Source organism: Alligator mississippiensis, chromosome 2, assembly GCF_030867095.1.
Source record: "Alligator mississippiensis isolate rAllMis1 chromosome 2, rAllMis1, whole genome shotgun sequence".
Lineage (NCBI taxonomy): Eukaryota > Metazoa > Chordata > Crocodylia > Alligatoridae > Alligator > Alligator mississippiensis.
The window spans coordinates 82093413-82120924 of NC_081825.1; the positions used below are offsets into that span (position 1 = coordinate 82093413).

Here is a 27512-nt window from a genome sequence, read left to right on the forward strand (position 1 = left end):
TTCACCATCCGCCGAAAAGCTGGCAAGTCAGTCAGCAACACGCAAGTCCTTGACTTCAGGAAAGCCGACTTTGACAAGCTCAGGAGGCTTGTCAGTGAGGCCCTAAGGGACTGTGACCGCAGGGAGAGGGGAGTTCAAGAAGAGTGGTTGCTCCTCAAGGGAGCGATCCTCAATGCACAAACTAAGTCTATTCCATCTCGGAGGAAAGGCAGCAAGAGGGCACAGCAGCCCCCCTGGCTCTCCAGGGACCTAGCAGACCTCCTGAGGCTAAAAAGAAAGGCCTACAAAGGATGGAGGATGGGAGTCACCTCCAAGGAGGATTATTCTGCACTGGTCCGGTCCTGTAGGGAGCAGACCAGGAAAGCCAAGGCTGCAACTGAACTCCAACTAGCTTTGAGCATCAAGGACAATAAAAAGTCCTTTTTCAGATATGTGGGGAGCCGGAGGAAAAGCAGGGGCAACGTTGGACCCCTGCTGAACCAGATGGGGCAACTGACAACTGACGCCCAGGAAAAAGCCAACCTATTAAATAGGTACTTTGCGTCGGTCTTTCATCAGCCCCATGGGACGCCTGTGCCTGCTACAGGACTGGGAAGTCCGGGTGAGGGTGATCCCCTGCCCTCCATTAATGCTGACTTTGTGAAGGAACATCTTGAGAAGCTGGATACCTTCAAGTCAGCCGGCCCTGACAATCTTCACCCCAGGGTACTCAAGGAGCTGGCGAGCATCATAGCCCAGCCTCTAGCGCGGATCTTTGAAAACTCTTGGCGCTCTGGTGTAGTGCCCGAAGACTGGAAGAAGGCCAACGTGGTGCCTATCTTCAAGAAAGGGAGGAAAGTGGATCCGGCTAACTATAGGGCCATCAGCCTGACTTCTATCCTGGGGAAGATCTTAGAAAAGTTTATTAAGGAGGCCATCCTTAATGGACTGGCCAATGCCAACATCTTAAGGGATAGCCAGCACGGGTTTGTTGCGGGTAGGTCTTGCTTGACCAATCTCATTTCCTTCTACGACCAGGTGACCTATCACCTGGACAAGGGAGATGAGATTGATGTCATATATCTTGACTTCAAAAAAGCCTTCGATCTGGTGTCCCATGATCGTCTCTTGGAGAAACTGGCCAATTGTCGCCTTGGGTCCCCCACGATCCACTGGCTGGAAAATTGGCTCTGGGGTCGGACCCAGAGGGTAGTAATTGATGGAAGTCACTCATCGTGGTGTCCTGTGACCAGTGGGGTCCCCCAGGGCTCTGTCCTTGGACCCATACTGTTCAACATCTTCCTTAATGATGTGGACACTGGAGTCAGAAGCGGACTGGCCAAGTTCGCCGATGACACCAAACTTTGGGGCAAAGCATCCACACCAGAAGACAGGCAGGTGATCCAGGCTGACCTGGACAGGCTCAGCAAGTGGGCGGATGAGAATCTGATGGTGTTCAACGCTGATAAATGCAAGGTTCTCCACCTTGGGAAAAAAAACCCGCAGCATCCTTATAGGCTCGGCAGTGCTATGTTGGTTAGCACTATGGAAGAAAGAGACTTGGGGGTCATCATTGACCACAAGATGAACATGAGCCTGCAATGCGATGCTGCCGCTAGTAAAGTGACCAAAACGCTGGCTTGCATCCATAGATGCTTCTCAAGCAAATCCCGGGACGTCATTCTCCCCCTGTACTCGGCCTTAGTGAGGCCGCAGCTGGAGTACTGCGTCCAGTTTTGGGCTCCACAATTCAAAAAGGATGTGGAGAAGCTTGAGAGAGTCCAGAGAAGAGCCACGCGCATGATCAGAGGTCAGGGAAGCAGACCCTACGATGACAGGCTGAGAGCCCTGGGGCTCTTTAGCCTGGAAAAGCGCAGGCTCAGGGGTGATCTGATGGCCACCTACAAGTTTATCAGGGGTGACCACCAGTATCTAGGGGAATGTTTGTTCACCAGAGCGCCCCAAGGGATGGCGAGGACGAATGGTCACAAACTACTACAAGATCGTTTCAGGCTGGACATAAGGAAGAATTTCTTTACTGTCCGAGCCCCCAAGGTCTGGAACAGCCTGCCGCCGGAGGTTGTTCAAGCGCCTTCATTGAACACCTTCAAGATGAAACTGGATGCTTATCTTGCTGGGATCCTATGACCCCAGCTGACGTCCTGCCCTTTGGGCGGGGGGCTGGACTCGATGATCTTCTGAGGTCCCTTCCAGCCCTAATGTCTATGAAATCTATGAAATCTATGAAATGTAGTTAGTTAGCCCTTCAAGATTGGCTAACTGCTCTTCAGCCTTATATCATTTACAAACTCCTTATTTTTCATCTTCTTTTTGCACGCTCTGTTTAAAACCATTGCTTTCATATGTTTCATTTTTATACAGAGTGCAACACTCCTCAAATTTCTGTAATACAGTTGCAGAGTTAGACTTCTCTCATTAAAATAAATGTAAGTTATTATTAACATCAAGTGCTTCAGAACCAGCTATTATTGGAAATAAGGCAACCTTCTTATTATATCGCTTTTTGCTGGTGACATGATTTTTAAATCTTCTCCAGTTGTTCTCCCTATTTCTGTGCAGTTTTAATTCTGGCAGAGTTTTGAATGGTTCCATTCTTCTTCTCAATTTATTGATCTCTTTTTATTTTACCTTTGGTACCCCATGTTGCTCAGTCATCACTTAGAGCCCTGTTATCTGATAAAGGTCTACTTTCTTTGGTGTTGGGGTTCTGATCAACATACTGTAACATGAGCTTCTGTGAAATGTAGAATTTGCCCCAGAGGGTCTGAAATTTTCCTCTATATATACTGGGATTTACAGTACCTACAGACATTCAGGGTCCCATCCTAATGCTTTACATAAAGTGCCATGAGTTAGAGCTCTCCCCCCACCCCAAACCAAACAGATGTTCACCTGTTGGGTGGAGAGAGCTAGAGCCTGTTTCACTGGCCCTAGCCAGCAGGCAGGGGCACTCCAGCAGCCTCTGAGGAGGCTGCCAAACTGCCCCCCTCCCCCAGATCCAAGCCTGTCACTGGGGGAGGGAGAAGAAAGGAGAGGGAGCCAGCACAGAGCCGCCAGCTGCTTTTGAATGGCCAGAGCGGGGGGGGGGGAGGATGGAATAGAGCCCTCTCATGTCATGGGCTTCCCCCCCCCCTCCCCCATGACCCCAGCTGGGGTATTGGGGGGGAGTCGGGCTAGGCCTGCAAAGTGAGGGGGCTCCATTCCACCTTTTGCCCCCCCCAGATCTGGCCATTCAAAAGTAGCCATTAGCTCTGTGCTGGCTGTTCCTTTCCCTTTCTCTTCCCTTCCTGATTAACAGTTCCATGGATGGGGCTGGGCTGGTGCTGCCAGCATGAATACCAGCCCAGCCCTGTCCCTGTGTGAAAAATAAACCCTGGAGGGAACACAAGTTCCCTAAGGAACTCTGTTTTAGAGTGCCTTAATCTCATACTTCATCTGACCAAGGTTAATTTTTCATGTGATTGGCTATTTTAAAAGCACTCTGTATCCATGCACATGTATTAACTCATGACTGTAGAGCATTTTCAGGGGCCAAACATGCAAAAATTGCACTTACATAAGCACCCTTAGTGTGAGACTCAGAATTCTGCAGCCCTGAAACTTAATTTTGTGTTTTAGAGCCTAATCCAAGGCCTCCTAAAATCAGTGGAGAAACTCCTATTGATAGCAATGACCTTTCTTTCACGCCTAATCACCAACCATTATAAACTAAATGGGAGAAGGTGGTATCATTTTCATTGCTAGAGGAAGACAGAATTTAAAAATCTGATGCAGTCAGTCTCATAGTTTGAGCCCAGGATACTCTTATCCTGTAAGCAGAAACCACCTTCAATTTATTGTTACAATAACCATAAAATGCCAAGCCTTTAGCATGAAAATCAATAGCAGAACATACCATTCACAAAAAGGATACAGAATTAATCTCATAATTGTGTGAATCTCATAATCACGTGAGGAAATGCAGACAAGAGCTACAGCATGAGAAAGTGAAATCTAGATTCAATGTAAATGCTAAATTGTGCCTCTTAATGCAGATGCTCTGTCACTCTTAAGCAGGAGCTGTTCACATGCCTCTTTGGGTGGAATTTGGTCCAGGCAGAAGCATGAGGAAAATGGGAAATTATGGGCTTAATATCATGTTTTAATCATTTGATAATACAGGATTCCCACCACTGTCACCATTTGGAAGACATGTGAAAAGTGGCTTCTTTTGTAAAAAAAAGTTTCAAGAACTGACAAACAGCAGCAGTAGCAATTAGTTCTTTCATAGCATTTTCATCAGTAAATCTTAAAACATTTTCATGCACTGTCCAATCCATAGTTAAGTAATGGATTGTTTTGCTGGTTCTAGAATATGGCAAAAAAAAAAAAAATTAGTATGAACAGAAGATATACTAAAACCTGTACCATGAAATGAGCATTTATTTAAAAGGGTGAGGGACCATTGTGTTTTGAGAAAATACTGACATTTAATTATGTCCTTTCATAAGGGAATTGTAATCACCTTTCTTTTGTACAAAAATTGTGTTCCTGAGTTACAAACAAAAGTTTAAATATTTAAAATAGTTGATGTTCTTAGAGATGACTTATATCTATATAATTTATAGCACACAGCCAACAACTTGGGCCATGACCCTTCAAACAATCATGCACAGTTTCAGTGGGGCTACATGCAGTGTGGTGGCAGAGTGATTAAGTTGGTTCACCCTGGTAGAATTTGAGCCTTGTTCCACACTTCGCAAAGACTGTCCCATGCCACCCAACTGCTAATGGGCACTTGCTCATTTGGGCTTGGGATTTAAAGGTCGATGGCTGTAACTTTAGCCACATCACTCCTTTGTGTGCTGCTGGTTCCAGAAACTGGCAAGTTTTTACCACATTAATTAGGCTCAAAAGATCTTTGCCCTTTCTGACTCACAGCAAGCATCTTTGTATCCTTAAGGACTGTCACTATAAGCAGCAAAAAATATCTACACATGTACAGAGGAAAATAGGAGTTAAAAAAAAATACTAAGCATTCATGCAGTTATTCCCATACAGTTAATACTGTTGCTCCCTGACTTGTATGTGTATAACTTGGTACCTTAAAATTACAAACATGAAATGTCCTGAATTGTTTTGCTGCAGAAGAAAAAGTAAAAAAACAAAACAAAACAACCCCCCCCAAAAAACCTCCTTAAATGGATTCAAATTAACGACTATGGATCAGTAAAGCTTAAAACAGTGAATACATCCAAAAACATTTTTTTTAAATAAAAAGGAAGACATCAGGGAGTACAATGCAGTCTGACCCTGTTAATATAAATGGAAGTATTGTTACTATGACAACCATCTTTGATAACCAGATGGAGGTAGTTACCACATCTTCCTTTTTTCTTTATTTTTTCTTTTATTGTATAGTCTCCCTATAGGGTAAAAGGGGAACCCAGGAAATATATCTTTTTTGGATGTAAAATTTGTGTTTCAAAGGGTATTTAAGAAGTTTATGTATCATGTGGCATTATTAGTCTGAACTGAAAAAGTAAGGAGCATAAAATGGCCATATTTATTACTGGTATAAATAGATATCATACCATTGAATTCAAAGGGGTTGCATTCAATTGATCAGTTGTAAAGTTGGGTCAGGCTTTGGAGTGCATACAAATCAGAGGATATACTAAATCCCTAAGCCTAAATTAATTTATTTTTGCATACTTTTTTTTTTTTTTTAAAGAGCTATCATCCTGTAGTTATGGAATAGACCATGATGTTTTTAAAACTGTTCACATTTTATTTCCTGTACTGCCAAAGTAAGAATTCAATGTCATGGTAACAGATGATGAAATCTCTCACTGTCCTTTGTTCTCCCTTTGTTTGAGATTAGTTAAATGGTTAATGGGATATAATGGCATTACCACTGTGAAAATTAGTTTATTGGCTTCTTAGCCAAAACAGCTCCTGTGGCTGGGATGCTTGGTGAAGTGAGTAGCGTGCCAGACAAGTGCATTTTGCTTCATCTGCATTAATGCATTTCTGCCCAGACAGAAAATGCCTGGGTGAGCAAAGTGAACTTTCACAGAAAACAGAAGGAAAACATGAGTTATCTAGGAATATGTGGGCAAAACTGCATTATTTTCTAAACTTCAGATTTCTATAAATTGTTTCAGCTTGAAGAAAGATTAAGGCCCAAGTGAGCAGTTTCCTTTGTTGTCATGTGGGGCACTGTACCAAGAAGGTGTTTTGCCAACTGCTGATATAACAAGTGCTTCCCGAAGCCACTATGTTTGATAAAAATATTGACACACAAGCCATTTTAGCATTTGTGTTAAACTACCAATAGTTTAGCAGGGTATCACGATGCAGTTGCCATGATAAATTATCCCCATAAAAGAGTCACTGTATAGTCAATCTATATAAAATAACAATACTACAGTACTTTGGGTGATCACAAAAAGAACTACAACATCACACACTATGGGTGTGACGAACAGCAGCAATGGCCAAAGGAGAGGCAAAAAGAGCCTATGACAAAGCTCTGATGCAGTGGTTAGATTACTGCTTTTACCAGATCTTGCAGAGTAATGGTAGAAAGTCTTCTTGTTTGATTTCAAACAAACACCTGTCTGAGGGAAACAATGCAACTGTGGGACTCCACCATGGTATACCAGCAAATAATATATGTAATGAAGGAATGCTGTATGTTAAATTCAGACTCCCACCCTATACTATCACACTTGAACTTAGTCACTATATTTAAGTGTAAAAAGCTGACCTTTCAACTATGGAAAAAGCTGAAGAGTAAAAAGTTTAACACTTCTAGGATAAGGAATAATTTTAAAAAAACCAAAACCTTTTAATAGCCTTTAGACCAGATTTCAATTCACTATATTTGATATACATATATTTCTATAAACTGACTGCATTACTAGGAAGGACTAATTTCTAGGTAAATTTAAAATGCTGGAATCATCTATTTTTGAGGGGGGGGTTGTTTCTTTAGAATTAGGAAAATCATGAGGTGTAATTAGCAAAACTTTATGAGGAACCAGAATACTTCAAACCAAAAGATTAACTTTTCTGAAAGTTATATGTAACTAAAAACAAGGCTTTGTAATGAAAGACCCATTAACTATAGTGATCACTGCCAATGAATGTTATAATTATCTCCTTTAACAAATTTTTTGACTTGATTTAAAATGTCAGACTAGATTTTCCTTTATTTAAATTTTCATTACCAATTGAACATTTCAGATTCAGAAGAACTCCAATTATAAAACCCAGACACTTTGCTAGAGATATTCTTTATCTGGTCCTAACTATGAACTCACGTTGCCAGACAGTTTAATATAAAGTTGTAATCCTCAAGGCTTTCTCCTTTGTTTTTCACTTGACAATTCTTCTTTTATAAGGGTCATAAAGGCAACAGTCTGTAAAATCTATTTCAGATTTTCTTGCTTGGTTGTACTAATCTTGGTATCTTTTCCCTTTTATAAGAGGCTGATATCTTCCCTTTTTCAATTAGAATTCTTTGAATGATTCTTCATGATGTGGAAAGTCTTCATCTCTTCAAGGAATCTGATTCAGTTAACCTAAAGTGACCTCAATTTTGTACACAATAGAAATAATTTGTTTTCTTTACCTCTACCTTTTAACACAGTCATGCTTAGATGATCTTTTCTGGTAACCTCAGCAGGAACTTAAAAAGGGGATTTAGGTAAAACATTATAGGAACAGAAAAGGTAATAGAAATTTCAATAAAAAATTAATTGTCACATCCCACTACAATAAAGAGGTCAGGCCATCCTCTTATGTTCGTAGTGTACATTACCAGAAATACATTAAAGTAGAAGAGACTGGTGAAGACACAATGTATCTTGTATTCATTTGCAACTGAAAAATGTTTTGTTAACCCTTCTCTCATGACTGTCCACTGAACTAATCTAGAACAAAGGTGAGCAGTCTACAACTTATGGGCCATATCTGGCCTGCAAAGAGGTTGGACTGGCCCACAGTGGTTCAATCTGGCCCTGGGGTGACATGGGGAATCAGCAGCACATGGCTGTGCCATGCTGCCCAGCAGAGCTTGCCTTAGGGAAAACAGTGCTCTGGGTGAACCTGTATTTTGCCCCTTTTCCTCCTCCCCCACCCAAGTCAGCAACACTGCTTCAGACTGAGGCAGGTGGACAGAGGTGCAGAGGGCTTTTCATTCCCTGATTCCCGTGTAAAGGCCAGTTTCCCCCTTCACTGCTCTCTGTGGAGAACACCCGGGCACACCACTCTGTTACCCCATGGTTAGGCCTGGCATCAGCAGCGCTCACCTCAGGCCTTTTCTGAGGGAAGTGATATCAGTGTTACTCCCAGCCCACTGAGATGGGGCTGAGCACAACCCAGGGCAGCCTCAGGCATGGAGAGCCACTGGCTTGCCATGCCCTGCCCTGCCCTGCCACCTCCACTTGGGGACACTACCAGGCCACGCAACTGCAGATCACTGAAGCTTGATGGGGCTGGGAATGTGCAGTGCCCAGAGGGATCCCTGCAAACCCCTCTACGCCCACTGTGCTTCAGCACCAGGACCACGGGTTGCACAATGCCTCCTGCAGGGTCACTGGAGAAGCTGGTCAGGGCCATCTCCAGTGGTGCCATGAGGATGCTGGCACACTGCAGGTGAGGCTTCACCTCCACCAAACTGAGGAACAGTGGCGGGGCCGGGCTCATGGTGGCAATGGTGGGCACCCTGCATTCACTGGACAGGCTGGGGTGAACCTTAAACAGCTCTGCCACAACCTTTAGTGCCCACCTGGCTCTGGGCTGTGCTCCAAATACCCCTGTGATTCCCCCTCCAGTGCTGCAGCAGCCAGCAGTGCAGGCACCCCCCCTAGCAGGTGCAGCGGACAACTCAGCCTCAGCCCCCAGGCAGCAACACTGCACTCCTCAGGGTGGGACCCTCCTCAGGAAGGCCTCATGGCATCTCCGCTATGTTCAACTGCCTATGGCAGTCTTGCTTCGGGCATGGCGGGGGGCAGGCATCCCTTTGGATAGAACAATGCTCAGGTGATGTGTGGGGTGGTAGTCAGTCAGTCCCTGTCAGGTCCAGTCAGACCTGCCCCCCTGCAGGTACAGTAGGGCTGGGTGGTGCCTAGTAGACCAGATCATCCAGAAAGGCATAGTCTAACAGCAGCAGCTTCAGAGGCCATGCCATGAAGAAGGTCTTGTTTCTCTGAGCCCACTGGTCTCAGAGGTTCTCCCCTGACCTGGTATCTGCTCACACTATCAGCTGTCCAGCCCCAGCCTCCTCTCCTAGGACACTTTCTTTGAGCCTGCCCACACAGCAGAGGCCATGCCCTACCCTGTGAAGGACCAAGCATGGGCTCCCTCCTGTCCCAGAGCATGTTCTGTCCAGACCCACAGAGCCAGCCTTAGGGAAAATAGCACCCCCTGACCATGGCACCCTGGACGGTTGCCCATGTCACCCACCCCTAAGGCCAACTCTGCTGCCCAGCCTCTCTGTGATACCCCGCTTCCTCAGCTGTCCCTGCTGCACTCTTGTGCCTGAGCTTACCCATGCTGCAGAATTTATCCCTCCCCGCATTGCTATTGGAGGTGGGAATGAGTGACAGGGAAGATAAGGACAGCTTGGGTACTCTAAGAGGTTGGGATTTGTGTGCTGTGGACAGGACCAGGGAAGAAGTGGTAACCTATGACGATAAATGTTTGTGAACCCTCCCTGATTTCAAAGGATAAGAACCACATCATTTAGGAAAAATGTTTGGATATACAACGTGAAATGCTGTACATAGAAAATATGCCCTGTTCAACTCATATAGACATTTAAGCTAAGTACAGGTATTCAGTGAGACTAGGGGGAGGTTAAATCAATTCAAAATGGCTGCCTGATATCAGGTACTCCAGGATGGTTAGTAGAGGGGGTTGGGGACCTGCCAAGGGATGGGGATAGGCTTGACCCATGAAGGGTGGGGCGCAGGCATGAGCTACAGGTGGGGTAGACAGGGCCAGCATGACATGCAGGTGTGGTGGGAGGGCAGGCACAATCCATGGGTGGGGTGGATATTCTAAAGATTGGGACAAAACAGTAGCCCCATCTTCTTCGGGGGATAGGGCCACAGGAGGACTTGAGGACACCTCCCAACCAAGACAGGTGATGTGCACAAAGAGTACCCAGGTAAGCAACAGGGGTCCAGATAGTCCTGGGAATTGTGGGGTGGTACACACACCAATTCAAGGCCTTAAATGCCTCTACAATGATCATAGTATGGGGAAAAAGCAGGAGGAACTCACCCTCCGGATAGCTAGTTCAAACCCAGACATAGTAGGGCTCACAGAAACCTGGTGGGATTTATCCCATGATTGGGCGGTTAACATTAGGAGCTATAGTCTATACAGGCAGGATAGAATGAGGAGGAAAGGCTGGGGTGTGGCGCTCTACGTCAAAGAGCAATACACATCCTCAACCAGCAGGATGGGGTCTGAGGAGGGGCAGGCTGAAGTGCTCTGGGTTAAGACACAGGGGAGTCATGGGGAAAGGGACTTGACGGTGGGGGTCTACTACAGACCTCCCAACCAAGGGGAAAAGCTGGACTGTGAATTTTCAGGTCAGCTTGCAGAGGCACTTAAGGCAAGGGATGTAGGTGTCATGGGTGATCTAAATTACCTGGACATCTGCTGGGAGGAGCAGTCAGCCAGGTCTGACTGCTCATGAAGTTTCCTTGCTGAAATACAGGACCTCCACTTCACCCAGGAGGTGTACAATCCCACCAGGGGGAATGCCCTGCTGGACCTGGTCCTGGCCACAGGCGATGACCTGGTGAGGGGACTCCAGGTTCTCAACCACCTGGGCAATAGCGATCATCACTTGCTGGAATTCACCATCCAGCGCAGGGTGTCAAGGGCCTGCAGCAAGGCAGTAGCCCTTGACTTCAAGAGGGCCAACTTCAATGAGTTGAGATTAGTGGGAGAGGCACTGGGGTCCTGGAGAGTAGGGGAAGTGCGTGCCCAAGATGAGTGGTCGTTCCTTAAGAAGATGATCCTCCGAGCCCAAAGTGCTGGCTCCTACCTTGGGGGTCTTTAAGAGGAGGCTTGACATTTACCTAGCTGGGGTCATTTGAGCCCAGTTTTCTCTCCTGCCCAGGGTAGGGGGTCAGACTAGAAAATCTATAAGGTCCCTTCCAACCCTGCATCTATGAATCTATGGGCAGGACCAGCATGACCTGCAGGTGTGGTGGGGGGCCAGGTGCAACCCATAGGTGGGGTGTGGTAGCAGGCATAACCTGCGAAGGTTGGGGGGGCAGGTGCTACCCCCAAGGCGGGGCGGGGCTGGGGCAACACACCGATGGGGTGGGAAGGGCCAGCATGACCCACAGGTGGGGGAGCAGGGGCAACCCACAGATGGGGTGGGCCGCTTCAACCCATGGATGGGGTGAGGGAGGGCCAGTGCAACCTACAGATGCAGGGTGGCATGACCCACAGGTGGGATGAGGGTCAGGTACAACCCATCACAGGTCAGGGAGGGGCTGGTGGGACGGGGTGGCAGGTATGACTTATGGGTAACGTGTGTGGGGCCAGTGCAACCCATATTGCAACCCTCAGGTGGGGTGAGGTGAGGTATGGGAAAAGCCATAATCCATGTGTAGGATGGGTTGGGTTGCAGCCCCCTCAGTGAACTTACACCCCCATCCCTTCTGCATATGCCCCAAGTGGAATTTACTTGCTTAGATCCAGCAATGGTGAACACTGCTAAAAGCAGCTGCACCCTGAGCAGCTTGTGAGATGAGGGTTGTGAAGGCTGGCTTCTTGGGGAGGAAAGGAGCCACGGGGGGACAAAAAATAGCCCGATGTGGGTGTGGGGGGGAGGTGAAAAGAGCATCTCCAGGGCTGGGGCTAGTGGCTGTGTTTTCCCAACACCAGGGCTGCACAGAGAAAGTGTACAGAAGTTGCATAAACTGGTTTGACTAAATCAAACAAATCTGATACTACATAGATCCAGGTTTACGTTAAATGGGGTTCTGCCATTTTTAGACTGGTTTGTGTGCATGAAACTTCGGTAAAGCTACATGTTTAGACTGATTGCCGGTCACTGAGTCCAGGTCTGTAAGTGTAAGGTCAGCACTGGGACGAGCTAAGTTTAAATCAGGTGGTCATTTTGAACCCAATTTAACCTCCCCAAACATCTGTACTTAGCCTTAGAACTAAAGGAAACTACTCTGAGATATGTCTCATTATGAAACTGCTTTAATTTCTTTGAACTAAGAGAAAATGTTGAAAACTGTCAAGGAGTTCATCGTACATTTTTTTTCACTGGCAAGGTACAGGGCTGCTAAAGCTTCCCTCAGGGTATAAAAGATTTTGCCTTCATACTTAATTTACTGAAGAGAATGTGCAGGAAGAGTGACCAGAAATGCTAGCACTTACAATCCAACATTTCCTTCTCTCATACGTTTACTAGCAATGCAGATCCACTGGGGCTATTTTATCGGTTCCTTTTTCTGGCCTTGGTTCCTCCCAGCAACACTTAAAGGATTCTTCTCTAGTGCAAAGGTGGTCCCCTTGGGAAAATTAATCAAACTTCTATAATGTTTTGCTGTGCTGAGCTTGTCGGGCTACCATGCCAGTGGCAGCACAGACATACATAGCCTATGGAGGCAAGCAAAGAGGTTTCCCAGGGACTGATAAAACAAGTAGAAGGGGCTAAGGTATTGATTTGTGAGTTTGACTGAAGGAGAAAATACCAGAAAAGCAAGGCAGAAAAGAAATACAATCAGTGCAAGCACAGGGAACATGGCCTGAGAGCTGAGAGAGACCATATTTGAGCTGAAAGCAGACTAAGAGCTGGGAACTGAGTCAAGAAGCATGCTCTTGTTTGATTCCCACTTGCTAAGGGTTCTGTAACTTTTTTGTAAGCAAACAGGATTGCACAATAGGTAATTAATAATGCTCGCATATTTCACTTCTAGATCTTGAAGCACTTTATCAAGCCAGATGAGCAGAATAAGTTACTTTGTACACAGAGAGAGAAACCAAATCAAGAGAATGAAGCAAGTCACCCAAATTGACCCATATTAGATTAGTGGAAGACCTGGACCCATAATCCATTGTCCAAGTATTCCAACCATGGTAGTGATACAATAAGGTAACATGCAACAAAATATACACTTAATATAATTTTCTGAAATAAACACATCTTTTATACACATTATTATGTATATAAATGTACAATGAAGAAACCACCCTACGTGTCTGAAACTGAAAGTGTCACAATGAACATGAGATGAGCAGAAGAGGAAAGACACACAAGGTACAGAAGGCAAGGATTGTAAGAGGATATATTTGGAGAGGGCATCTTCTTAAATAAAAAATTAAAATTGTGCAGTGGTGAGAATTAGAGATTGCTTCAAAGAAGTCAGTGGTTCTACAGCAGTTTTAAATTTGTGAGAGATCAAAACAATGCCCTAAAAACTACAATTGTTTCTAGGGCAAGAAACAAACCATTCTAAGTCTTATTTATGTTGTTGCTAGAATCTCTTGATGGGAATCTAGCTTTATGTATCACTGGGAGGAACAATGTTCATTAATTAAAATAAAATGAGTTTAAGAACACTGTAATTTGGCTGAATAAAGCACAATTGGACATAGGATGAATTACATCTGCATTATGTTTCTTTAACAATTTAATTAATTAAGATGCAGTTACTTTATTTTTATTCTGCAGGTGGCTATCCCATATTTTCAATATTTACATTCAAAAAGTCCCCATGTGTAATTAATAATACTAGCACATTTCATTCCTGGATCTCAAAACAGAAATGGCAAAGTCCTGAATCTCTGCCTGAAGCTACAAAGGTAATGTGGTTGCTTCATACAAAGATTGAAGCTATTTACAAAAAAGGAGAACAAAGTGATTTGCCCAAAACCCATATTAAGCCAGTGGAAGAGCTGGAACAACCCTCTAGACACTGACCATTGAACCACATTGCCCAAGTATCTTAATCAGCTTAGTGGAACAAAACATGCTGAATAGAATTTTTTTAAATGAATGCTTATTATTAGTGACTGAGATTTAATCAATTTGGGTAGACTTTAGCAGCTATTTTTTTTAATTAGAGCTTTATAAACTAAGATATGCTAACTGTATATAATGTCATATATCAGAACAATACTACAGACTATAACAAGATCACATTAGTGGCACAGGAAGCATTAATAAAAGCATATGTTGCTTGTAGTTTAAAACACACAAACATATGCATAGTAGGTGGGCTTTTCTCAGCCCATTTTGCAATGCAGTTAAAAATTTGACATCAGTGTTACAGCTCTATGGTTTCCAGCAACTGCAGAGACTTTGCCACTTTCACCTGTCTTCTTTAAGAAATATCAACACTTAAAAAAAATCTGAAAGTCTCCATGGGAATTTAGGAAGCTGCAGCCATCCTATCATTTGTGAGGAACCATCACTTCTATTACATGGCTAGGAAGGGCGATCTAAAATATCCATAGAAGGTCTACCATGAATTCATAGTGAATCCTTGCTCTGCCTAATTGCTGGAGATTTTGATGGCAAAAGCTCTTTTCCTCTACGCTTCTTTCAGCACCAAGAAATAACAACATGCATGGCTCACTTGTAGTGTAACCATTGCTTTGAAATCTCATTCATAGTAAAGTGGAAGAGCTGGGGCTGATCACCTAGTTTTCTCTAATTAAAAAAAAAATCCAAAATTTTCCAATTTAAAAAATAACAAACCCAAATCCACATATTTCTGTGATTAAAATAAAACACCACATATATGGTGTTTCGTTTTGATCATGGAAAACTGTGGATTTGGATGGGGGTTTTTTAAATCAGAAAATTTGTGATTTTTTTTATCACAGTAAACAAGGATCCCTGCTGATCACAGCAAAATTAAATATATCTCCCTCTTTTTTTTCTTCATAAAGATGGGCAGTAGGACCAGCATCTCGCCATTCAAATCAAGTACTATTAATTGCACACTTGCCAAAGGAATGCAGCATTTCTTCAGGGGTGAAGGATGACTATTCCATATTGAATTTAAACACAGAATTACAAAGAAGATAGAGACAGAGTAGACTATGGGAAATCAGACGGCTTGAGAAAGAAAGGACAAGTGTGGTCATTAGATCGGAAGTGTGTATGTATACAGGAGGTTTTTAATTATGTGAACAAATGAGGTGGCCCAAGGACAGGAAGACAGTAAATCTCAGAGTCGTGAAAGTGGGTAGAGAAGATAGGAAGAAGCAGAAGTATAACTGAGACAGGGTGTTTGGAGCAGCAGTCTTGGGTGCCATCTTGGGAGAGGGTGCAAAATTAGCCACTGCCAGTGTCACACCTGGCAACTAGATGCATTACCACCACCAGCAGTGCAGCAGCCACTTGTTGGCACATTTATTGCTCCTGCCTAAGTGCAGAGCTGCCATTGCACCTCTGGGAGGAAAACGTAGTGCTTGGCTGTAGAGGTAGGAGACAGATTAGTAGAGTATGCAGTATGGACTAACAATGATGGTCAGGAAAAAAAGAAAAAAGAAAAAAGAATTGGCTGACTTCAGAGAGCCTGAGGAGGTTGGGAATGAAAAATGTTCCCAATGAAGTCCCATGTGGTTCCACTATCCCAAGACCTTCCTGACCTGATTCTCATTTAGAATACCACTCTCTGCTGCAAATAAAAAGAGAATAGAAGCTTCATATGGGGAACTGCAAAAGGTTTGTCATGAATAAATCACTATTTTTAACATGAAAAATCAAAATCTTGACAACCTAGAAGTTGGCTAGACTGATAAATGGTAGCTGGCACTGCTATTGACAGACTGAATGTTTGTACCACCTAACCTGCAATCTGTACTGAACTGATATTCTGAGATTTTGGTCTTACCTTTTATGTGCATTTACTATAAATTACAGAAACATTACTTGGAGCCAAAATTCTCCTCTTCAAGGAGAGTAGCCTAACCACTAGGATTCATTATCATGCTCCCCCTTGCTTCCTCTTCCTGAAAGATGATTCATCTTCTGCAAAGTGGAACAGCTTCAAGAAGAGTGGTCACACCCCCAAGGAAAGTCCAATCACACCCAGCAAACAAAATCTGTCATAGGCTAAGTAAAGAAAGTCAAAAACACTGAGACTGAATTGATTCAATCTTTGCAGGTTTCTGTAAACTGCCTAGATTGAACTGATTAGAAAGTGAACTGTTGTTCACTTTTCAAATCTGAAAGGCAATCAGACCCCTGCAGTGGCCAATACCAGGAGCTGCAGGGTGCTAGAGTACGCTTCACAGCTTGGAAGTCACAGCAGCGAGACAGGAGACGAGTGATTCCCCCAGCCATGCCCACTCTTCAGCCTCCAGCCAACTGAGGACAGGGCACGGGGGAACTCCCCATCACACCGGACCCCCAGCTGGGGTCTCCCTGGTGCGGGAAAGGGGAAAGCCCTCAGTGGCATGTTTCTCCCTTTCTCCTCCATGCCAGGAGCTGGTTCCCCTAGCCATGCCCCCTCCTCAGTCCTGGCCAACTGAGGAGGAGGTGTGAGGGGAACCCTGCCACCCTGCACCAGACTGCTGGCTGGAGTCTCCCTGGTGCAAGGGTAAGGGGGAAAGGGGGAAGCCCCAAGTGGTGTGTTTCTCTCTCTCTCCCTCCACACCCCGCAGACCCGAAGCCAGAGCCCAGCAAATTACCCAGCCATGCCCCATCCTTGGCCTTGACACCCCCCTCCCCAGCTCCAGACCCCTAGCCAGGCTGTGCTTGGTGCGGGGCAGAGGAGAAGCATGCAGTGGAGGCTGCTTTTCCCACCTTCATTCCTCCTCAGCTGGCCTGGCCTGCTGAGGAGAGAATGAGTGGGGAAAGCCCCCTCCCCCCCCCCTTCTGGATTACCAGCCAGGCTGTGCCCAGAACAGGAGGGAAGCCTGCAGTGGGGGCCATTTCACCTCCCAGTCCCACCTTAGCCAGCCTGCCAGCTGAAGAGGGGTCATGTCTGGGTGATCACCCTGGCTGCCAGCTGTGGGGAAGCTTGCAGTGGGGATTTATTCTCCCTGCCTGAGGCAGGAGGCACGGCAATCACCTGGCCATGGTGTCTCCCCAGCTGGAAGGCCAGCTGAAGGAGTGGGAGGAAAATGGCCTCCACTGCAGGCTTCCCCACCCCATACTGGGCACTGCCTGGCTGGGGATCCAGAGCTGGGGCATGGAGGGCTTTCCCCCTGCACTCCCTTCTCAGTTTACTATGGAGGAAGCATGGCCGGGTGATCACCCCAGCTCCCAGGAAGCCTGCAGTGGTGCTTTACTCCCCCTGCCCACGCCAGGAGCTGGGGAGATTACCCAGTCACACTCCCTCCTTGGCCAGCAGGCTACTGTGCAGGGAATGGGGTGGGGGGGAGGGCCCCCCACTCCTTGCTCTGGATATCCAACCAGGCTGTGCCCAGCATGGGGGGAAGCCCAGTGGAGACCATTTCTCCCCACCCCCCACTCCCTCCTCAGCTGACCTGCCAGCCAGGGAGACAACTTGGCTGGGTGACTGTCCCAGCTCCTGGCTTGGGCAGGAGGAGTAAAGCCCCCACTGTGAGCTTCCCTGCAGCTGACAGCCAGGGAAATCAGCCATGGGGCCTCTTCAGCTAGCAGGCTAGCTGAGGTGGGACTGGGAACTGAAATGGCTGCCACTGCAGGCTTACCTCCTGTGCCGGGCACAGCCTGGCTTGGGGTCCAGAGCCAGGTCGGGGGCCGTTCCCCCCACATTCTCTCCTCAGCTGGCCTGCTAGCCTGGGAGGGGGCATGGCTGGGTGATTACCCTGGCTCCTGGCTGCAGGGAAGCCCACAGTGGGGCCTTTACTCTCCCCACCTAATCTGGGAGTTGAGCCAATCACCCGTCCAGGCCCCCTCCCCAGCTGGTGGATCCATCTGAAGAGGGGAGGAATGCCCCCCCCTCCACCTGGACTCCCAGAATGTCCCCCCCCCTCCCAGCTGGGCTATGCCTGACACAGGGTGGGGGAGCCTGAAATGGGGGCTTTACTCCCCCCAACCTGAATCAGGAACTGGGAGCCAGGGTGATCGCTTAGCCATGCCCCTCTTGGGGGCATCAGGTGGGGGTCTAGGACAGAAGTTCCATAAACTGGTTTGACTTAAATCAGTTAGGTCTGATACTACATTCAACCAGGTTTATCTTAAACCAGTTTTGGCCATTTTGAAAGTGGTTATGTGTACTGAACTTCTGTTCTGTTACAGGTTTAAACCAGTTTCTGATCACTTAAACCAGTTTATGTGTAACTTCTGGCCCTACCCCTAGGGTTTAGAGATCTCTCCTGGAAGGTTGGAGTTGTAGATTTAAATTCACTTAGGCAGAGGGTCTTCCATATCTAGATGAGTACCCTACACAATGATTCATTGTATAAAGGGGGAAAGGGATGATTTTCCCCTCAATGGCCACGTCCAGACAAGTGTGGCAATGTGGTATGCGGCGCTGCAAATATGTCTGCAGCACCACATACTGCACAATTGTATGTTTTCTGTACTGCAAGGGAGCACTGCTTGTGCTTGTGGATATCCAGGGGTAAAAAAAAACACACGGAAAAAAAGCAGAGCAGTGGCAGCATGTGCCCCTTAAAGGTAGACCTGCACTGCCCAGGGCCATGCTGCAGCTGCTGGCCAGGCCTGGCAAGCCAGGCCAGGCTTCTGCTGCAGCCCCGGGAAGCCCCCAAGCCTCAGGTAAGGCTGCTGGGCCAGCCCAGTGCTGGCCCCAGCTTTGCCTACTGCCCCTGTGGTAACTTGTTGCATGCCAAAGCACATGTGGCACGGCCATTCTCTGGGGACAAGTAACGGTAGTGCAAGGCACACTGTCGCTATTTGTCTCCAGGGAACCAAATATTCACCCTTGTGTGGATGCAACCCATCTGTATTTTAAAGAAAAGAATGACATAGGATCCAATTTTTAAGGAAAAAGTGCTGGTTCCTTTTTTCAAGAGAATATACAAGGTTGTAAATCCTGAGGCGAATAGGGGGGAAACGTAGCATGAGATAAGGAATAAGAGCTTCAGAGAACAGAAGGATCTTGGAATTTAGGACACACCCTCGCTTCAGTGATTTCTACTGTCTAGCTCCTTGCAGTTCACTGCTCAGCAGGGTAGGTTTTTTGTATTTTTTTTCAGATCTCATTGTAAATCAGCTCTCTCTCCCCCAGCACTGTTGAGGAGACTTAAGCACTTAACTTCAAGATTTTCTGAAAGGACCAGACACTTAAAAGGTTAGGCATCTCTTTGCTTAGCACTGTAACACTTATGTCCCTTTTTATATGCACAAAAATATCTGGGTTTTAATAAAACAATAATGATGATTTTTCTTTTTATTTTACAGTATTATCTATTATTACAGTATACAAGTTTGGTCAAGAAAATAGAAATCCCAATATTAATTTTTCACATTTTGGCTAAAGTAGCACAGATCATAGAGTTTTAAAATGAAATGTCATTAGATTTGTGGTTTGTATTTTACCATTCTGGATCCTGAAACCAAACAACTGTATACCAAAATGAACACACGTAAAATCTACCAAAGACAAAAATATCCAATTACATGTGGGCTTACATTTTTCACAAGACCATCACTCACTCTCTAATCTCTTAGTTCTAATCCTCAAAGGTAATTTACCAAACACCTTTTGTAGACTAGTTTATGAACTTCACTTCATAAATGTACTGAATACAAAAAATCATGGACTAAATATAGACATTGGATTTATGGCATATTCTAACCTGCCTGCCATCTGAGAACCCCAGACATGCATTTTGCATACTGGCTTCTATTCTACCAAGGAGCACACACAATTTACCAGCAGACTCTCTGCCTGAAGAAGGGTGTTTGTGGCTGAAAGCTTGCAAAGAACAATTTTTCCAACTATTTAGTTGGCTTAATAAAAGATACCACATCTACCTAGAGAACCCTGTCTGCCTAACTTTACTTACAGGCATTGATGAGAGTTGCTAATCTCAAATGTTTTGGATGTCAAGAAAAGCTATTCTTCCCTGCAAGCTGACATTGGTGCCCAGGGTGGACGACTTGAGACCCTCTGGGTGAAAATCCATGGGGAACATGGCACAGGGGACATATGGTGGGAGTCTACTACAGACCCCCTACCCAGGAACAAGACATTTTTAAGCGCTTATTAGCACTGAAAGGTGAATGTAACATTGTGCTAAGTACTGTGATGCATTTTTTCTGCAGCAAAATATTTGACAGTCTGCCCTTGTCATAGAACTTTTATTTTCTATCCTTTCAGTTTGCTGATGTCCTGATAAGGGAGATCTGTGACAGTGGATAAAAATAAAATGCGCGGTTGTATTTTAAAGTTGCTTCCTCTACTAAACTTTAGGCCAATAACAATATAACAATAGTTTAACTAGAGGTAGGCAAGCCCTGGGTGCTGACTGTAAGAGGTACAAGAATGTCAGCTGCTGCCTCTGCCATCCCAGCAGTCACTGCTCCAGTCTCCGCTGTCACCCAGGGATAAAACTTCTTAGTTATGCCTCTGCATTATAGTAAAGACATTACAAATTGCTAACTTTCAATCTTGTTTGCACTGTTGCAAACACATTTGATGAGGAACAATAGACATTTTTTCCCAAATCTCTATAGTCAGTAATAAATTACGTATACAATTTCTTACCTGATGTCTAATAGCCAGCCAAGGAAAAATGTCAAAAAATATCATTTTCACCTTTAGTGTACAACTTTGTTTCAGGAAGATTATGAGAAGCACAAGCAAACGTTAAAATGGAACCAAAAATAAACAATTTTAAAAATAATCTTTAAAAAAGGTTGGCTCAGTTGAAATGTGAGATAAAGAGTTTTTTTCCTCTTTTTAAATTATCCAGATTGATTCACTTTTCACTAATTATATCCTAGGATGATTTTATCATCTTAGTGATAAGTGAATGGGGCCACAGTGGGCATGGATTCTTAGATAATACTGTACTTAATGTAAAATACAATTAAATTATACTATTTTTATGTCCCAAATACTAATTTCTCTGATTCATAGAATGTTTTTATGTCTTTGAATCCATAATTGATCTTCAACTGAGACTTCAGTTTTGAGTCATTGTGCCTTTTATGACAGAATATGAAATGTTCATATTGGAATCCATACTGGGTTCGTGGGATCTGATATAACACTTAAGAAGCTCCTGTGTTTTCTCTATGGAGATTCTACAATGAGACTTTCATTTCAAGGTTATTAAGGTTACCATCTATTGTCAAAGAATGTTTAATCCTCATTTCACTGACATCATTTTAACCTGTGGAATATCACCAGTGGCTGCCAAGTATACAAAAAGACATAGTTAAATAATTTTAGGAGGGAAAAAAGAAGATATTGTTTCAGAATGGGGACTATCAGCCTCTCCATTTGTTTTATTTGGCATAAACTGTACCAGGTGCCCATTGCTCCTGTGCCCACTACTACTGTGACCAGGTCAGCTGATCAGGACTCCTGGCCATGGGAGCACATCCAAGCCCTTCAAGGCTCCATTGTGCTCCCCAGGTCACTGGTCAGCTGAGGAGCTGTGATCCCCAGTCACTGGTGAGCTGATTGGCACTGGCCACATATTCAATTTATGATGTAATAGGGACCAGCAACAAAGCAATTACACATTTTTCATGTTATAACTTTGTGGCTTGTTCCCAGTTTAATCACGCCATCAACTGAATGAATGTGTGGCTGGGTTACTACGTGATTAACCAGTTAATCGGGTCTAAAGTGTAATGTCTGTCAGGGGCTTGAGGACTATATATCACATGTATTTCAGCTCATTTTTTTCTGTTAACATTCAGTGCTACTGCCAATGCTTGCATCTTGCCGAGTAATTTTGTCATCTCTATCTTTTAGACTATAACCTTCTTGGAGTAAGAAATGTGTCTGGTTTTGTATAGCACAGTGCTTAATGCACAGCTGATGCTTAAATTAATAATTATCTAGGAAATTTTTCATCTTGAAATGTTGCAGCTCCTACATGTAGGAGGGGCTTCCAGGGGGAAGTAAAACAAATAAAATATCTATAAAAATAATTTACTTACCAGACTTAAAATTCAAACTTGGATTTAGAGCCTTTTCTGGCTCCATACTATACATTGATATAGCAGCACAGAGCTCACCCTAAACAGCAATAATTATACACTGGGCAGGATGATTTGGGCTGTGCAAGGATTTTTACTTCATCATTCAGCACTTACTGCATCAGCGTAATAATTCTACAAAATCAGCACCAGTTTTTCAGGTAGCACAACAAAAAAATAAATATATGCATGTAGCTGCCTGCTTATGGAAAAGCATCAAAATGTTCAGGTACGTGTATTGTTAATTTAAGCATTTTTGGAAACATTAAGGAAAAGAAAATCAACAGACTTTAAAATTAAGTTCCAGCACTATTCAGACAAAAAGTGGCCATGTAGTTACAAAGCTCATGGAAATTAAGCAATCTTGCCAATTCTACAGCAATGCAGACTTTTAAGGCTTTTTCTAGGAAGTCTGTTCCAGAGAAGATTATATTATGTTTACAAATACATTTTTTGTAAGAAAATGCCATTTTCAAGGAATCTTTTGTTTCCAAAAACTGTCAGCTTTTATAAAATTCTGTATAAAAAAAGTGGGAGTGCAGGGTTAAAAAACTGTCATAATGCCTCCTCAGAATATTTTCTAAAGATTTCTGCCACTTCCCCCTTAGAAAACAAAACAGCTTTTCACATAGACATTTACTTAATGTTTAAAAAATAAAAAGGTCAAAATCTAAGTGACAAGTTGTCACTGACATCTCAGTATATTTCAGAATGACACCCAAAGACTGAGGCAAGAGAAATTCTCACAAGGATTCAATTAGTGAAGTGGTATTTAGTCTTTGTTAGGAGAATTTTGGGCATGTCTACATGTTGCCATGCTCTACTACTTCCTTTGGAAGTACTAAAGCACAAAGCGATATGGGTGGTATATGGGTTGTTACTGCACCGTGTGTGAGGCACAGTGTTAGATTTTGCTGCTACATCGCTGTAGCAATGCACTATACTGGGGCAGCATGCTGCTATGGCAATGTAGCTGCCAATAACATGTAGGACCACATGATTGCTACATCACCATAGTGCACTGTACAGTGACATAGTGTGCAACTACATCACTGTAGGGTGGCATGTAGACATGCCCTGTGTGTCAAGTAAGAGACCGTAGGCACTGAAACAGAGCTTGCTCAAAGTCTGTGAATAAAGAACACTGCATAAAGAGCTACACACGCACACACACACACACACACACACAAAGACATTGCCTGAACACAAGTATTACCATATTTCTTTGCATACCACATGCCCCCAAGTAAGAAAGGTAAAGTACAGGAAAAAAAAATAATTTCAGGCATGGCTGTTGTTCTGCCTGCATGGAGCAGGGGCAGCACGCTCATCAACATCACTTGTCCTTTTCTGCTCATCCAAAAGCTGGAAGTATAACCCCTTCATAGCCACTGCCAATTTGGCAGCAGCTTTTTTCCTGCTGCTTCCATATATATAGCAGCTCACCCAAGAGCTGCTGCCAATTAGGCAATGGTTACACCTCCAGCTTTTGGCTTTGCAGCAGACACTGTCCGTTCTCCATATGGCTGGAGGGAGCCAGCCCCTTGTAGCCATTCTGTCAACTGTCTATTCTGGATTAGAAATCCCATTTTTGGAAGACTAATCTTGGGGGGAGGGGAGAAGGTGTATATGGTATGTCAGTAAAAACAGTATCATTTCCCAACCTCTTGTGGGCTAAGGTCAAGTCTAGTCCTGCACAAAACATACCTGGTTGCTCCATTTTCTTGACCATTATATGTTGATACCTTGGGCCATATGTAGACAAAACAACAAGCATGTGCACGACACTTTAAAGCCAGCTAAATGCTTTTGACCATTTTAATAGTGTAGGAGTTTGCATGCCTCAGCGGCGTATTGCACATTAATTCCAGCTGCCGTAGGAAATTCAATGGCGTAATGCGCCTTAAATGACTTGGGGTGCAGCAAACGAAAACTCCCTAGAGGAGTTTTCGTTTGCTGCCCCTACAGCTGCAGAGCGAAGCACTGGGCTCCGTGCAGCTCCATGGCTCTGCAGGAAGCGACATGGGGGTTTAATCAACCCTAAATTGAAGTGGCATTTTTTTACACCCACTGCTTCAATTTAGGGCTCCTTCTAACTAGTTATACATATGGAAATCTCTCTCATTTTTTAAAACAGTTCTCTAAAAATCTCTCTTATTAAGAAAGCTGAAAAATTTCATTTAACTATGTAGCCCTGAAATTACTAGACAACTTTACAGCCTTTCCATTGGATTCTAATGCTTTTCACTTTTTGTAGCTGTGTTTTTACTTGCTTACTGTTGCTGCAAATACTAATACCATAAGTTCCAACTGTGACTACTATAGTGACATGATCTTTCTTCATTATCTTTGGTTCCTAAAATCTCCAATAGATTCATCAGTAAGTGTTCCAAATTGACATAAAGAGGCTAGTTCAGGTAGCTTGGTTCATATTACATTTACTTTGAGTCTGATATGTGCATTTGAAATATAATTCCCATATATTGCGTTTCTTCAAGGCTCAAAATATTACTCTGAACTACATAAGATTGTAGATACAATCATTACTGTTTTCATCTGCAAGATGTGAGTGATTATAGGCAAGGAAGACCATGTCTACTCCTATATTCAGTGTTGCCAAACAGCCCTGTTGAAGTATGCAATCTATACAGATGCTGGGGAGCCAGGTCAAACTAACTCATTTCCTCTTCTGGTAAAATGCTGGGGGGGGGGGAACGGGACCTCCTTCATATCTGTCAGCACCCTAAGTAGCAGGAGGAAGGAGACTTACTTTCACTTAGTCACCGCTGAAAAAGTGGGGAAGCCTTAGGCTGCTTGTATGTGCCACAGGGGTTTACTTTGGCTTAATTCCCCCTAAACTGAAGCAGTGGGTTTTTAAAAATCCCACTTCAATTTAAACCAAAGTAAACCCCCATGGTGTGTACACAAGGGTTGGCCCCAATCCTTACCTGCACCGCAGCCACAGAAGGAAGCACCAGGCCCCTGTGCAGCTCAGGCAGTAAGGCAGGCTCTGGGGAGGAAAAAAAAAAAGATCAGGCTCACCATTGTTTTTTTTTCCCTTTGGTGGAGCCTGCCTGCACAGGCTGACTGCACAGCCCCTGAGCTGCATAGGGCCCAAGGTTTTCCTCCTCAGCTGTAAAGTAGCAAACTAAAATACCTCGGACATGTTTTATTTTACTACATCCCAAAGTCATTTAATGAGCAATACGCCACCGACAGCATAAACAGCAACCCATTGAAACAGTGCAAAAGGGCATTTAAGCCATTTTACAGGACAATTTCATGGTGTGTGCAAAGGCCCCTTATCTTTCAGGGAAGCATGGAACCAGAGCATCTGAAGAGTTGGCCAGCTCCAATTGAAGTGGGATTATTTTATTTAGCTACCCTTCAGCCCTGAACACCAACCACAAGGATAAGCTGGTCTTAGGAGAAACACCTGGGAAAAACTGATTAAAGAGATTTATTTTGTTGGATTCTTGTGGTCAACCCAGCTTTTTTCATTGTGGGGGAGGTTGTTTGTTCATTTGGTGTTCTTGCTACCTGAGAGAGAGAGAACTCTCTTTACTTGGGAATTAAACCAATTTAAGTTGAAAGGAAAAGTAGAGTGGTTGCAATGCCACAGGATCAGATGCCATCTACATCCTTTGCAGTTTTAAATCATAGCTCTTTTTCAAAGTGGCTAGACCAGAACTATAGTGGCCCTCATCCACCATTTTTCTATTTATCTTTATCCCAGTTTAAACTTTGAGTTTATCTATCTATTGTTTGTACGTAAATGCTCATAACAAATGGAATCTCTTTTCCCCACATGCTGTATAGTTGTTTTTATTTGTTTCCTGGTTTTACTTGCATATTAGTTTTGTTTTCCTATGCTCATCTAATTTATCTAGTTGAGTGTTTTGCACCTGTTTGTATGGATTCTTCAGGAAGCCAGCTGGAACCACCGGTGAGGTAACCGGGAAGAGCCGGCAGGAACTCCGGTGAGGGAACCGGGAAGAGCCGGCAGGAACTCCGGCGAGGGAACCGGGAAGAGCTGACTGGAACCACCAGTGAGGGAACTGGGAAGAGCCAGCTGGAACCACCGGTGAGGGAACCAGGATAGAGCTGGCAGGAATTCCAGTGAGGGAACCGGGGAAGCGCCGGCAGAGATGCCGGCGAGGCCATCGGGAAAGAAGCCTGCAAGGGCCAGAGAGCCCACGACGCGCAGTCCTCGGGCCGGGGACGAGGAGCAGAAGATCTGCGACCAAGGTGCGGTTGGCCGGGGTATAGGGGAGGTCAGAGCCCTGTGAGAACCCGCCCAGGGGCGCTTTGGCACTGGAGGCCGCAGAGAAGGGGACCCCCCTGCTGTTGGCCCAGCCGAGACCTCGGTCAGCGAGTTCCGGGGACCTGCCACCGGCTCCCGGGGTACCCTCCGGGGACTTTCCAGTGAGACCAGGGCAAATCCGGTTAGCTGCCCGCGCAAGAGTTGCCCAAGAGAGCCAGGGACCCTTGGTGGCAGCCCCACGAGAACAGGAGCGCAGGCGTCCGCCCGACCGAGGGGCTCCCAGGGATACGGTATGTTTCCGGTGCGGGCAGAAGGGCCATTTTTCCAGAGAATGCCCGCGGCACTCCACAGAACGATGGGTCCCGGATAACAGAACAAAAGCCCCAGCAGAACGGTGGCGAGGCCAAGGGCTCGGCGAGCCTATGGACTGCAGTTACGTGGTCGGCGGAGAGAACGTGGCTTGGAAGCGCCCGGTTGTCACGGCATGGGTGGAGGGTCGCCCCGTGCGAGCTACCCTGGATTCAGGGTGTGCTCAATCCCTCGTCAGGGGAGATTTGATACCACCGCATGATCGTGGGACGGCTCCCCCCATGAGAATAGCCTGCCTCCATGGGTTGCGAAGCAGACCGAGCGCCAATGGGTCTGCCTGCGGGTAATGGAGCATCAGGGAGAACTCCTGGTGGGCGTGGTGCCCCGGTTAGCATGTGAAATGCTACTGGGGCGCAACTGGGCGCCAATATACGACATCCTAGACAGGGTGAGGGATGCAGAAGTGGCCCGTAAAAAGATCCCAAGCCAAGAGGGCTGGTTGGGCGAGCTTGAAGAAGGCGAAGGGTCAACCGATGAGGCAGATGTGTTGGACCTCAACAACCTTATGAGTAGTCTCCTGTTCCGCAACGCCCAAGAGAAGGATCCGGAGATCGGGACACTTCGAGAACAGGCCCAAGGTACCCAGGGGGCCTCTGCGTCGCCGCCAGAAGGACGGGCCCACTTCGAGGTAAGGGACCGGCTCCTGTACCGCCTACAAGGGGGCAGGGGGGAGGAGATCGAGTGTCCGCAGCTAGTGGTGCCCACCCAATTCCACCAGGCTATTTGGCAGTTGGCGCATGCGAGCCCCATAGGGGGGCATCTGGGCCGGGACAAAACCCTTGCGAA

At 45.2% G+C, this 27512-nt stretch overlaps 1 long non-coding RNA gene across 3 annotated transcripts in view; it reads right to left on the reverse strand.

Annotated features, from left to right (window-relative positions):
- Positions 1 to 27512, reverse strand: part of LOC109281627 (uncharacterized) — a 98078-nt gene that overhangs the window by 13405 nt on the left and 57161 nt on the right. The window contains exon 5 of one of the 3 annotated variants that reach the window (XR_002088331.2): positions 25040 to 25103. The exons of the other annotated variants lie outside the window; for them this stretch is intronic. This is a non-coding gene — a long non-coding RNA (uncharacterized LOC109281627). Of the gene's footprint in view, positions 1 to 25039; positions 25104 to 27512 lie in introns of those variants that run through there. 3 annotated transcript variants of the gene reach the window in all.